Raw genomic sequence first — 13223 nt, forward strand, 5'->3', positions numbered from 1 at the left:
CCCGAGATACTGGGTCTACAAGTTCAGGAATCTTGGGGCCTGTCTTCAGGATTTGCATGATGGAAGAATGCAAAGTAATTTTGCTCATAAAGCTGGGACGTGTTTTGGAGGTTTTCAATAAATGATTAGCCATTTGATCAGGAGTTATATCTGCTGTTTTTTGCGTTGTTGGTTCTGCCCCACCTAATTTTCTCAGAAGTAACCTGCTTCTCCCGCTAGATGTGGTGAAATAGAGGAATAAAAATGTACATAGAAAAGTTGATTCAAGTTTTAAGCTGGACTGTAAATGGGAGTTGGTCAGTACCAGCTCTTATTTTTATGATTTTGGAAAGAAATGGAAGAACAAAGATTGGGCCCCAATTTAGCAGAGAACATGTGTGTGTGTGTGTGTGTGTGTGTGTGTGTGTCGTGTGTGTGTGTGTGTGTGTGTGTGTGTGTGTGTGTGTGTGTGTGTGTGTGTGTGTGTGTGTGTGTGTGTGTGTGTGTGTGTGTGTTTTGCGTTTTCCTCCCAACCCTACCAGGAGGTAATTTATTCCTACATGCTCCATTGCATACAATACTTATATTACATGTAGCTTACAAGTACTGATTAACATTTCTATTTATATTTTTGTATGAATTTTCATATTTACATTTATATTTTTATATATACATATATTAACACTATACAGTATAATTCACATAATATCAGTATTTATGTTAGATTACAAAGACTGGAAGTTGATTTTATTGGCAAATTAATTTAATTCTATGTAATACTTTTCGATAAGTCTCTGTTTTGATAATGGCCACTTGTCTCCGGAAGTGATGACGTGTTGTATTAGGGGCATCTTGATGGAGTCCAGTAGCTGACAGTCGTAAGGTATGTGGTCAACAGTCTGTTGAAGGTGTGGACTGCAAATGCATGATGGTGATTCCAGGATATGGAATCTTTGTAAATAGTGTCTTAGTTTTCCATGTCCCGTTAGTAGTGTGGTCAAACCTGAAGAAATGATGTGCTTTTTCAGCGGGAGTCTGCTTGTGATGCTTGACAAGAATTCTTTGTTGTTGATCCGTTTTTTGGCGTTTTCCATTCTTCTCCCCACGTGTCTAGGCTTTTCTCTTCTGCAGCTGTTTTAATAGCAGATTTCGAGTACTTTTGGTAACTTGTTTCTAGCCGTTCGTTTCTAACTGATTCTTTAGCCAACTGATCCGCTCTCTCGTTTCCTGCTATTCCAGTATGCGGAATGTGAAATCAAGTTCACCCAGCAGAACTTGATTTCCCATTCGTCTAGAGTGAGATTTCGAACCAGATTTCTTGTCTGTTCTATTAATGCAATATGGCTGTTTTGGTTTTTAATGCCATCTATAGTGCTTCTACTATCACTGTAAATTGTTGCTGTCTTTTGATGAGAGATGTTGAGTTCTAATTCCTGGAGATATATAAGTGACTGAAATATAGTAAGTTGTTCTGCTTGGTAGTTGGGACAGAGAGGATGCAGTCTAGAGCAGCGTTCTTGTATGATGGACTGTCTGTTGTATGCAGCGAAAGAACATCCGACGTTCCCTTCGGTTTTGCTTTCGTCAGTGAATATTTGGAATTCGTCACTTTCAGAGCTTTCCTTCTTCTTAATATTTGTTTTCTTTGTTGGTTGATGCTACTTACTGTAGAGAAGCGGACGTTCGTAGCAATTTTGAATTGATGTTGCAAACTTTCATTATATCTTCCCGAAGTGACGTCATATATAACAGATAATTCTTGTATTTTCAGGCAGATCGGTGTTAGAGCTGCAATAACGCAAGCTGTCTCGAAAGATATTGTCCTGTATCTTTTATAAGCATGGCTATAAGGCATTGAAATCTATTTAGTTTTTGTTTATGAGTATTAACATGAGTTTTATGTGCTAGTAGTATGATTGGAATCACATTCCAATCATGCACCACTCTATGAGAGAAAATACACTCTTCCCTTTCTTGAGGGTAGTCATTCTCAGATTTAAAGAATCCTCTCTCATCCTTTCTCCACCCGCCTAAAATGAAAACATCTACTGAAATTTTATAAACCCTTTTAGAAGTTTGTAAGTCTCCATTATATCACCCCTCCTTCTCATGTTTGAAGTCTACAATCCTTAATCTATCTTCATAATCAGCATTCCACAATCCTGATATAATTTTTAACACTCTATTGCACTCTCTCTCTCTCTCTCTCTCTCTCTCTCTCTCTCTCTCTCTCTCTCTCTCTCTCTCTCTCTCTCTCTCTCTCTCTCTCTCTCTCTCTCCACTGTATCAGATTCACCAAGGAAACGAGAAGACCAGACCCCATACAATAGGACAAGTGAGATCTTATCAAGTTTTTGTAAAGAGAAAAAATTACCTTTACATGACAAAGTTCGGTTTTAGCATTGTAATTGCCCTCTGAGTTGCATTTCCAATCTTTGCTACATAGCTCCTGAACTTCAACTACCTGTCTGCTAAAACTTCAAGATCCCTAGACTCATCAGTTTCTTCTTGTAAATTCCAACCAGTATAATAAGGCATTGGATATCTACTCTGAACACAGTGTATAACTTTACACTGACTAACATTGAACTGTCATCCATTTTCCCAGGCCCACAATTCCAGCCTATTCAAATCATTCTTCAAGTAATGCTGATCAGCTGCATCCTTGATACCCACTATTTTTGTCTCATCAGCAAACAGCTGTATGTCGGCTGTCAAATCCTTCCAAAAAATTAAGCAAGTTTGAGCGCGGTTAGTAGTTGGAAGGGATTAATAGTTCGATGCTGATGGCACACTCTCCCTCGATGAGTCTTTACACTCCCTGGAGGTGTCACATAATAATAATAATAATAATAATAATAATAATCAAGTGGCCAAAATAATTCATTGGCATGTATGCAAAAAAATATGGCTTTTCTATAGCTGATAACTGGTGGCAGCATAAAGTATAAAAAGTATTGGAAAAGCACAAAATTCTCTGTGACTTTCGAATACAAACTGTTCGGCATTTGGAACACAATAGACCTGACATCACAATTATCGAACATCGACAGGTTTGGATTATCGATATCGCAGTACCCAGTGATAACAACATTAACAACAAAGAACTAGAAAAAAAATACTAAATATCGAGATCTGGCAATCGAAGTTGGCAGGCTGTTGCTTAAACAGAAAAAAGTTATCCCAACAGTTATTGGTGCACTTGGCCCAATTTCAAAGAAACTATCCAACTATTTACAGCAATTAAACATCAACGAACTGGCCCCATATGACCAAAAAACAGCATTACATGGAAAACAGGCCATATTTTACGATGCTATCTGACAGACTATTCTTAGATTCTTGTGTAGAATCTGAATTGTATTGTATCACCAGTTCAATTGATGTTTAAATAAAATTTGTTATTTAAATTTTGTTTTGACTTTGTATCAATTATGTGAATTAATAATAAATCAGCTAACGCCTTTTTATTCCCTTATATAGGTAGTAGGAGAGGCCGTTTTCAGCCCTATCTAACTTTTGGAGACTGAGTGGGCAGTTCAGTCTCCACTGGTACCCAATCAGAGATAGCTAACCCAAGGCTATTACTAATTAAGTGACACTCAGTGAAGAGAGATGGCTCAACAAGTGCCGCCATCTCGTGGTACCTAACTCGAACACAATATATTTAATGTCTGAAATATTCTGGGTTCTTCAGTCTATTTTCTTGAGTTTACGGGACGAAAAACCCGACTTTCCAGGAGGAAACACTTGCTTGCTCGTGCCAGAGATCGACTAACTCGAGAACCAGTCGAAAAAAAGCATAGAAAAATTTCTTGTAGATTCGACTAGATTCGAAACCGAGAAGTCTTCCTTCGTGCCGTCAAGCATGTGGATGTGGTGTGCAAACCCCACATCCACAATAATAATGATAATAATAATAATAATAATAATATGGCTCATGGGGCCTGTGTAGCTCAGTAGAAGTGGCGCTTGCACTCTATGGCACTTGTCTGCATGAAGAAAGAATTGTAGTTCAAATCTAGTCGCTGACTACAGAAACATTTTCTAAGCCTTTTTTCAACCGGTTCCCGAGTTAGTCGATCTCTGCTACAGGGAAGCGGGTTTTTTCTCCTGTAAACTCGGATTTTTCTTCCCGTAAACTGAAAAAAATCGGCCGTCCAAGACACACTATTTTCAGACTCTTCACTACGTACCGATTAATTAGTGATAGCCTTGAGCCAGCTATCTCTGACTGGCTACCAGTGGAGATTGACTGCCCACCATTGGTTAAATTCTAAACGAATAAGTTCTGGGCCCTATCTAATCAGTGCCTACAGCAAGATAACTCAAACTGACTATATATACCACCATGATTGGTAGAGGCTCTATGGTATAGGGTAGGGGCATATACAAAATAACCAATGAATGCTCTGAATGCTAGCTGGGGAAGCTCCAAACCTCTTCGTCCCTATCATCACGTGTTCGTAATCAGGCGACTATTGATATTGACTTTATTTACACATTCAAAACTGTAAACAATTGTTGAATAATAACACAATAATGTAGGCATAATGACTGTAAAGGGAGAAAAGTCACAAAACAGAAAAATGTTAATACAAAATAACCAATTGTATTTACCATTGAATGCGGTCCACTGGTCAAATGTCAAGCAAGTCAGCAAATATTTCCTTTCGTTCAGCGCATTAATATTATCGTATTGCAACTAATGGGAATTCTGTATTTCTGGGATTTGTTACAGACCTCTCTCTCTCTTCAGAAACTACACACAAATTGCCATTACAAACTAGTTTTGTATATCATAGTCATCCGAGCTATTTTTCCATTTAAAGAAGGTACTAATGTACGTATCCATAGTTGAAATACCATATTTATTCGAATATAATTCGCACCCCTGATTTTACTTTTCGAAAAAAGAAATTTTATTGTCAGCGCGGTTAGCCTAGTGGCTATGCACTTCTCAACAATATGCCTGGGAAAGGAGTGTCCTAGGTTCGATTCCCGTAGCCGATGTGAGTAGCTTAAGGATCTTTCTCAGCCATAGCCAAGTTAGCTAGTCTTGGCAGTTTATAGCAGGGTTTTCTTCCCAGTTTATCTGGGGTTTTTCATCCTGCAAGCAGGCAAACCGGCTCTGTGAACACACAGGCTACGGTCAAGGGGTACAAGGCTAGCTACCTTATCCTCGGGATGGGTACGGCTTAGAAGAGCTAAGGATAGCTCCATAACAGGCCACTAGGCCTAATACGTGAAGGGAAGAAGAAAAAAGAAATTAAAAAGTTTCGCATATACCTCGCACATGAAAAAAAGCTTAAATAGTTCACGTCGGGCGATAGCAATTCGCTTGTGGTAAACAACAAGCCCTCCCCAACAGCCACTATACTGCACGAGGTAAGAAAAACAAGTACTTTTATTATGTCAGTGAATAAGGTAGGAGCAGTCTGTGTAATATATTTCTCAACAAATAGTGCAATTAGAGATGAGACAACTGGGAAAAAACGATACTAATTATAAATCACATGTTCCCTCATACAGAAACCATGCTGTATAGACTCAAGCAAATCCATATGTTGCATGCTCTGGCAAATACAGTATCTAACTAAAAACTATTGTTATTAATTAGATGTGTGTTATTAATCAACCGAACATGCTAAAATTCGTAAACGTGTTAAAACTAAGAAATATATATATATATATTTATATATAATGAATGTTGTTATGGCAGTTTCACATATGGAATTGAAGAGAGTCAGTATTTCAACTGAATTGTCGGCTATGCTTTCATCTTTCGGTCGCGCGATCTTTTGTTAATACGCACCAATCCTATGCATATCTTAATAACCTGGCATTGCTGTCTGTTTCGGGTTAGGCTTAATTACCATAAAGGGAGAAAAGTCACAAAACAGAAAAATGTTCCAGGTCCAGTGTATAAAAAAGTTCCGGGCCCTGGAGAACCCCGGCTGAAATTAACCACTGCTGTTCACTCAGTCTCCAAATGTTAGATAGGTCTAAATCGACCTTGCCTACTCCCTATATGGGGACGAAAAGGCGTTAGCTGATTTGTTTTATAATAAAATCCAAGAGTGTCATGATATATCGATTTCCTTTGTATAACTCAATGATAATATTATTATAGAATGTGAGCAAGTTGCTAAAACATGACCTTTCCTTAGTGAACCCATGCTGTACATTCAGAAACGGGTTAGGGTTAACAGATTCTCTGTTAACCCGTTTCTGAATGCAAACCCTACCCAACTTTTTGAAAATCTTCACGACCCCAGAGATACTAATGGATCCTTAGTTATATATATTACCCTTTGCACCACCCTTTTGAAATCGGATTACCATACATACTTTCTACTGTTATGAAATCTACCCTGTTCAGAGACTCAAATTATACAGCCTAGTCAAAGGAATAGCGAGTTCAAGAGAACAATTTTTTAGCAACCGTGCTGATATCCCATCAGTCCCTATTGCTGAATTCTTATTCTGTTTATGCAACAGCTGTAATACCTCCTCTTCATACACCTGAATTTCTTCATTCAGTGAAGAGGTAGTAATGGGATATATGTTGCAAAATCAGATTGTGAACGTTTAGCAAAATGCTCACTCGTTAGTTGAGCAATCTCTTCTGTAACTGTCACCTTAGCACCATCTGCATTCAGTAGACGTACTCTTTCATATTCAATCTTTCTTTGCTTTCAGCATAATGACAAAATTTTTTTGGGTTGTCTTTAGTTTGTGGAGCCAGTTTCTTTTCAGACTCAGACTTAGCTTTGCACACACAGCAGTTGTGACTCTTCTGACCTGCTGCTTTTAATTTTCATAATTGACATAATCCTTATGCACATTATTCCTTCCAAATCATTCTTTTTTTTTTCGAATCTTAAGATTATACATACATTTGATTCCTACCTTATTTATTCTTCGAACTCTTGGGACATTGTCTCAAATTGAATAATTTAAGTTCTAATTTTAAAAACTGCCCATGCACTGTGGATACCCAACAACGAACACCATGTTGCAGAATCCAGCATACTCCAAAGTTTTTCATAATTTCCTGCTTGGCAGTTCAACATGCCACCTTTTTGAATGAAATTATCATAAACTTTGCTACTTCCCAAGTGAGTACCATATGATCACAGTCACAACAGGAGCAGAATAATTATGTCTTTAACTGAATCCACCCCCCCCCGAAACTGTAATCAAATCTAACACTCTCCAGTCCTTTTTGTCACCTGCTGCTTGAGGAAGTTGCCTTGCAACAGCACAATAAATTCATTTTCATTCTTCTCATGAGAATTTACTGCAATCCAATCACTGTTTAGATAATTAAAGTCTGCCATTATGATTACTGAGCCTCCATAGCTCAGTCAGTGAAGACGAAGCCCTTTGGTCCGAAAGACCTGCTTTGATTCCTGTCAGTGACTTGAGGAACCCTCATCTGGTCTCTTTTGATGAAATGTAAGTAGCGGGTCTCTCACAAGGAGGTGGAGTTTTTTTTTAACCCGGAAACTCGGGTTTTTCGTCCCACAGAACAGGCAAACCGACCCCGTGCACACACATGGCTGCAGTCTTAAATACTAATGGCAAGGAAGGCAACGGGAAACCACCTTGCATCATATCTCCCTAGTTCTTAGCTGCAACCCTCTTAAAATAGAGGAGGCCACTGCATTAGGATTAGGATTATGATTACTCTTTTCGCGCCCATCGTCTCTATTTGGTGATGCATTGATTCATCATTAGAAACCGATCCACCAGGTGTGTAAAATCAACACCCCACTATGTAATTGATCTTGTTAGATACCACCTCACATCAAATGGCTTCAAACTCACTGCCAGATGAAAAACTGTTACTAATATTAAGTCATAGGTCTCAACATTGACTTGATTCTAGTGGTCCAATATTGAATCATTTAAGTAGTTTTAAGCACTACCTATGCACTGTGGATATCCTTCACATCCAACAATTGATACCATGGCACAGGATCCAGCATACTCCTCAGTTGGTCGTAATTTCCTGCTTGGTAGTAGTAACATACCATCCCATATCCTGTCTATCCTTCCTAAAAATAATACACCATTTACTCTCGATAACAGTTAGGCTGTCTGCTTCAGATGGCCTGGTCTCACTAATGCCTACAGGTACCAATGTATTGATCCTGGCAACAATCTCTACCCTTTTGTTTCTCATACTCCTAGCATCCGGCTACATACATAATAAACTGCGTGTATTTGTTTCAATAAGGAAATACCGTGAATATTACCATTAAGCATTCTTATACTGAAGATGCCTTTGATATTTAGCGAAACGTTTACGTAAATAAAAGTATATATTACGTCAGTTTCACTGCGGAATTATAATTTATTTACAAAGATTACATGCATTTTTTTGTATACCCTTGTCTGTAGTCTGTTGTGACACAGTTGGACAACTAGCAGATCTCTGTTGTTATCTAGTATCATGTTTCTGCACACATCTTTGCGCATGCCTGATGAATCCAAACTGGAGGAACACAAAATCGAAATCGTTCTCTCCTCATAATATTTATTATTAACAAAGTTACATAACATTGTAGCTCTTACACATAGATTCTCACAATTCCTTCCATCATAATTTAGTTTCCCTGACACTCCATGTTAGCTACTTCTTTTACAAATCTAATATCATCTTCCCTCAAACTTACTCCACACACATCCAGATACTCGAATCCATTCCTTCTACACAGTCTACGCATCGAATCGTTTGCCATCATAGTCCTTCTTCATAATTCATTTTTATCATATCTCAGTAATATATTGCTTACGACTTTCAATTTCTCACTCTTCACTCTCGCTTCCTCTAACAAGCCTTTCATATCCTTTTCTCATGCTGAACTTACCGCTTGCTAAGTCATTAATACATGTTTCAATTACGAAATATTTTACATATATTTTCTGTTTTTCAATTGAATGTGCTATGTTTTTAATTTTTGCTCCGGGAAAACTTGAAGTTGTTTCTCGCTCTTCAATTGCATGTTTTAATGAGAGTCACCATATGAAATAATATCCTTTTTACAATCAATCCATTTTACTTACCTGATTTTCGTTACTTAATAATTTATCTGATGCAGTGCTTTGTTGTTTCTTGTTTTGCAGCTTAATTTTCTTATCTTCCCTATTCAATAATATACTTATCTGGGCTAAGTAGGTTATTGAATTACTGGGCATGCCTTCTTGTTTTCAACATCACTGTTCTTCTCAGCGTTACGTTTTTTACATTTTTGGAGCCATTTTAAAATATATTTAATATTGCGATATTTTAATAAAAATATCTTACAAAACACTAAATATTCTAAACACACCAAAATCTATAGTAATACATTATAAAACACTAATTGTCTAATGGAAGAAACGCAACAAAACATAAAAATCATCAGTTTTACAGAAGCGCTAATCACCGACTGCATGCAGTGCAGCATCAAACATAAACTGACTTACCCATTCATTCAGAACGCAAATTCATTTAGAATCTCACCATGAAGATAGGTAGGTTAATCAGGAATGCAACTGATATGCAGTACTTGCAGAATGATTTGAATAGGCTGGAATTGTGGGCAAGGAAAATGACTATCAGTTAATGTCAGTAAATGTAAATCATGAACTTATGCGTGGTTAGATATACAATGTCGTAATAAATTGGTGGGATTATGCTAGAAGAAATCGAACATCTCCAGTCAGGTTCTTCTCAATATCATTAATGTAGAGATCGAACAACAGTGGTCGCTGTAGTACACCACTAGTCACCTTAAATCTGGTAGATTGACGTCCACAACATGCCACTTTCTGATATGTCAGCTACCCCATTTATCCAAGTCAATATTTTATATTCCAATCAAATATTCTCCAGTTATACAACAGCCTTCATGTGGTATTCTATCAAATGCATTAGCAAAGTTCAGTTCGTGATGGTTTCATTCAGATTCTATTCAAGGCATTACCATGAAGATAGGTAGGTTAGCAGGTAGGAAGAACAGTGTTTCCCAACCTGTGGTCCCCGGGGGCACGCAATTAATTCAAAGGGGGTCCTCGGGATAGTTTATTTTCATTAAACTTTATCTTATCATGTTGCTCACACCTGGGATATCTGCAATGTATATCTCTGGCTCTTGAGGCTCATGGTTTAAGTAAAATTTAACACGAATGTTGGTACCATTACTTCTTCCCTTTGTAAATCAGAGTTGAATAATCAACCCGTTGTAATTTAATTTAATTTAATGAATTATAATTTATAATATTCTATGTGGCGTTTGCATACCACGGTGCTTGGCCGCACGAAGGAAGACTTGGTTTCGAGTCAAGTCGGCGACTAGAGGAAATTTTTCTAAGCCTTTTTTCGACCGGTTCCCGAGTTAGTCGATCTCTGGCACGGGCAAGCGGGAAAACGGGGAAGCGGGTTTTTCCCGCATTGCACGTTTACGGGACGAAAAACCCGGAAACTCGGGTTTTTCGTCCCGTAAACTCAAGAAAATCGACCGTAGAACCCACATTACTTCATACATTAAATATATTGTGTTGGGGTTAGGGACCACGAGATGGCGGCACATTTGAGCCGTCTTTTTTCACTGCGTACCGCTTAAGTAGTGATAGCCTTGACCCATCTATCTCTGATTGGTACCAGTGAAGATTGAACTGCCCACTCAGTCTCCAAAAGTCAGATAGGGCTAAATGGCCTCGCCTACTCCCGTATACGGGAATAAAAAGGCGTTAGCTGATTTTTTTTTTTTTTATTCTATTGGGTTTGAGATTTATAATATTATAATATTATAATTTATATTATAAATAAATTTTATAATATTATAATTTATATTATAAATTTTATAATATAATACAAGTGTGTTTTTCTCGGTTTAATATTCAGTTCTGCTTTTGGTCAAATAATTGAGTTCACAACGAAACTTCTGATTTTCAGTTTGTTCACTATCTTATTTAGTGGATCGGTGGTTAAAGCGTGGATCGTCGAAAAGCAAGACAGACGATAATCCGAGTGGATCTAGTGTTGTCGAAAATAGTACTAGTGCAAATAAAGTTTCTTCCCTCAAAAAATCACGCAAATATTGTCCATCCTATTTGCAAATGGGATTTCTGTTTTGAATAAAGACCGCGAGGACAGACCACAGGGTGTTCTTTGTTGCGAAGTGTTATCGAATGAATCTATGAAACCGTCGATATTGAGACGCCACCTTGAAACAAAACATTGCGAATCAGTTAATAAGCCAATAGAATATATTTTCAAAATAACAAACTGCAACTTTGTGGTTCACAGAATTTAGTTAAGGATGTTGTGTGTGGAACAAAAAAATGAAAAGGCTGTTCTTGCCTCTTACGAAGTCGCCAGCCCTTCTGATCGCTAGAAACGGACAACCCCATACAATTGGGGAAGATTTAATTTTGCCTGCTACAAAAGCGATAACAAAGAACTTGTTTAGTGAAAAACATGTCAACGAGGTGTCTCTAATATCGTTATCTGACAATACTGTGAAAAGAAGAATCGACGAGATGGCTCAAAATGAAAGTGAAAGATATATTGCTAGAACGGTTACGTCATAGTGAATATTTTGCGTTGCAGTTAGATGAAAGCCACGATATTTCAAATAATGCTAATTTGCTAGCTTTTGTGCAAAATGAAAAGGAAAATAAAGTTTGTGAAGACTTTTTGTTCTGTGAATTACCTCTTCATAAAACTATGGAAGCCCTTTTCTAAGTTGTCAATGACTTCATAACTATAAATAAACTTCAATGGGAAAAATATGTATGTATCAGCACAGATGGTGCTCAGGCAATGTCGGGAATACATAAAGGTTTGGTCGCACGTATCCAGAAAGTTGCACCTCTTGTGAAATGCACACATTGTTGTATACACTGCGAAGTACTAGCTGCACGCTGTATGCCCTCCCAAAATGAAAACCGTTCTAGACGAGGCAGTAAAAATTGCCAATTTCATTAAAGCCCATCCTTTTAACATCCGGTTATTTTCTGCACTTTGTAATGAAATGGAAATTGATCAAGAACACTTATTATTGCACTCAGAAATCCGATGGCTGTCCCGGCGTAAGGTTCTGACGCGGTTGTTTGAGCTTCGTGACGAAGTAAGGTTGCTCCTCATAAACTCTAAATTTGAGTTAACACACTATTTAAATGATTTCACACAGCTCTCATCTCTTGCTTACTTGGCGGACATTTTTAACATCTTGAATACTCTTACCTAGAGCCTTCAAGGTACCTCTGCCACCGTGTTTTCTGTGCAAGACAAGACAGAGGCAACAATCAAGAAGTTAAATTTGTGGTGCAACGGTATCGAGAAAGGAAAATACGATTCCTTTCACACGCTGAGTGATTGATTTCAGTGAACAACCCCTTTCTAGTGATGTTGCTGAAAGTATGATTGAACATATGAGGTCATTGGAGTCTCAACCACGTCTGTATTTTCCGATTTGTCCTAAAAAAAAAAAAAGCGACTGGATGAAAACTCTCTTTCTAGACTAGGACTATGAACTTCCTTCTGTCGAAGCAGAACAACTTATCGAGCTGTCCTGTGATTCCACGTGCAACAAAAAGGTTGGGAAACAATGATGTAGAATATGGACCTTTGCCAAGTAATGCCAGATTTCTTTCTTCTTTTCTTTTCTTTTTTTTTTTTTTTGTAAATCTTTGTATTAAGAACCACGAGACGATGGCAGCTGTTTGGCAGACTATTGAAATCACTAATAGTCTTCCGTGATTGGCTAAGGATGGAAGCTTGCTGCCCACTAGTCCTTCTAAAAGAAGTAAATGGCTTTTTATGTGTGTAAATCGTAGAATCTCACAAAATATTTTGTTAATTTTTTTTTCACCTTTGCTGTTAATATTATCGTCACTGGATACTGCAATTGTAACAGGAAGTTACTCTGCTACAAAGGTTCATCAATTTGAATTCTAAAATCCCAAAGAATTTTTCTCCGTTTTGTTTTCCAATTCTTTCCAATTTTATGCTGTCAGCATAATCAGAGAAACGAAAGCCCTTATTATTATTATTTTATTTTACTTAAATATAAAGAGCTAATAAGCTTCATTTCGGCGATATAAACAATATTTTAAATTAAGGGGATATAAAATCCACATTGTTTTAAAACCGAATAAGAAACTCAATGATTGGAATCAGAGAGTTTCATGCCGAATATAGTAAACTATAAAGTATTGGCGAACACTAGCGTGAGCTAATGCAAGTG

This window comes from Typopeltis vanoorti, chromosome 3 (assembly GCF_054136105.1).
Source record: "Typopeltis vanoorti isolate ZY-2024b chromosome 3, IOZ_Tvanoo_1.0, whole genome shotgun sequence".
Lineage (NCBI taxonomy): Eukaryota > Metazoa > Arthropoda > Arachnida > Uropygi > Thelyphonidae > Typopeltis > Typopeltis vanoorti.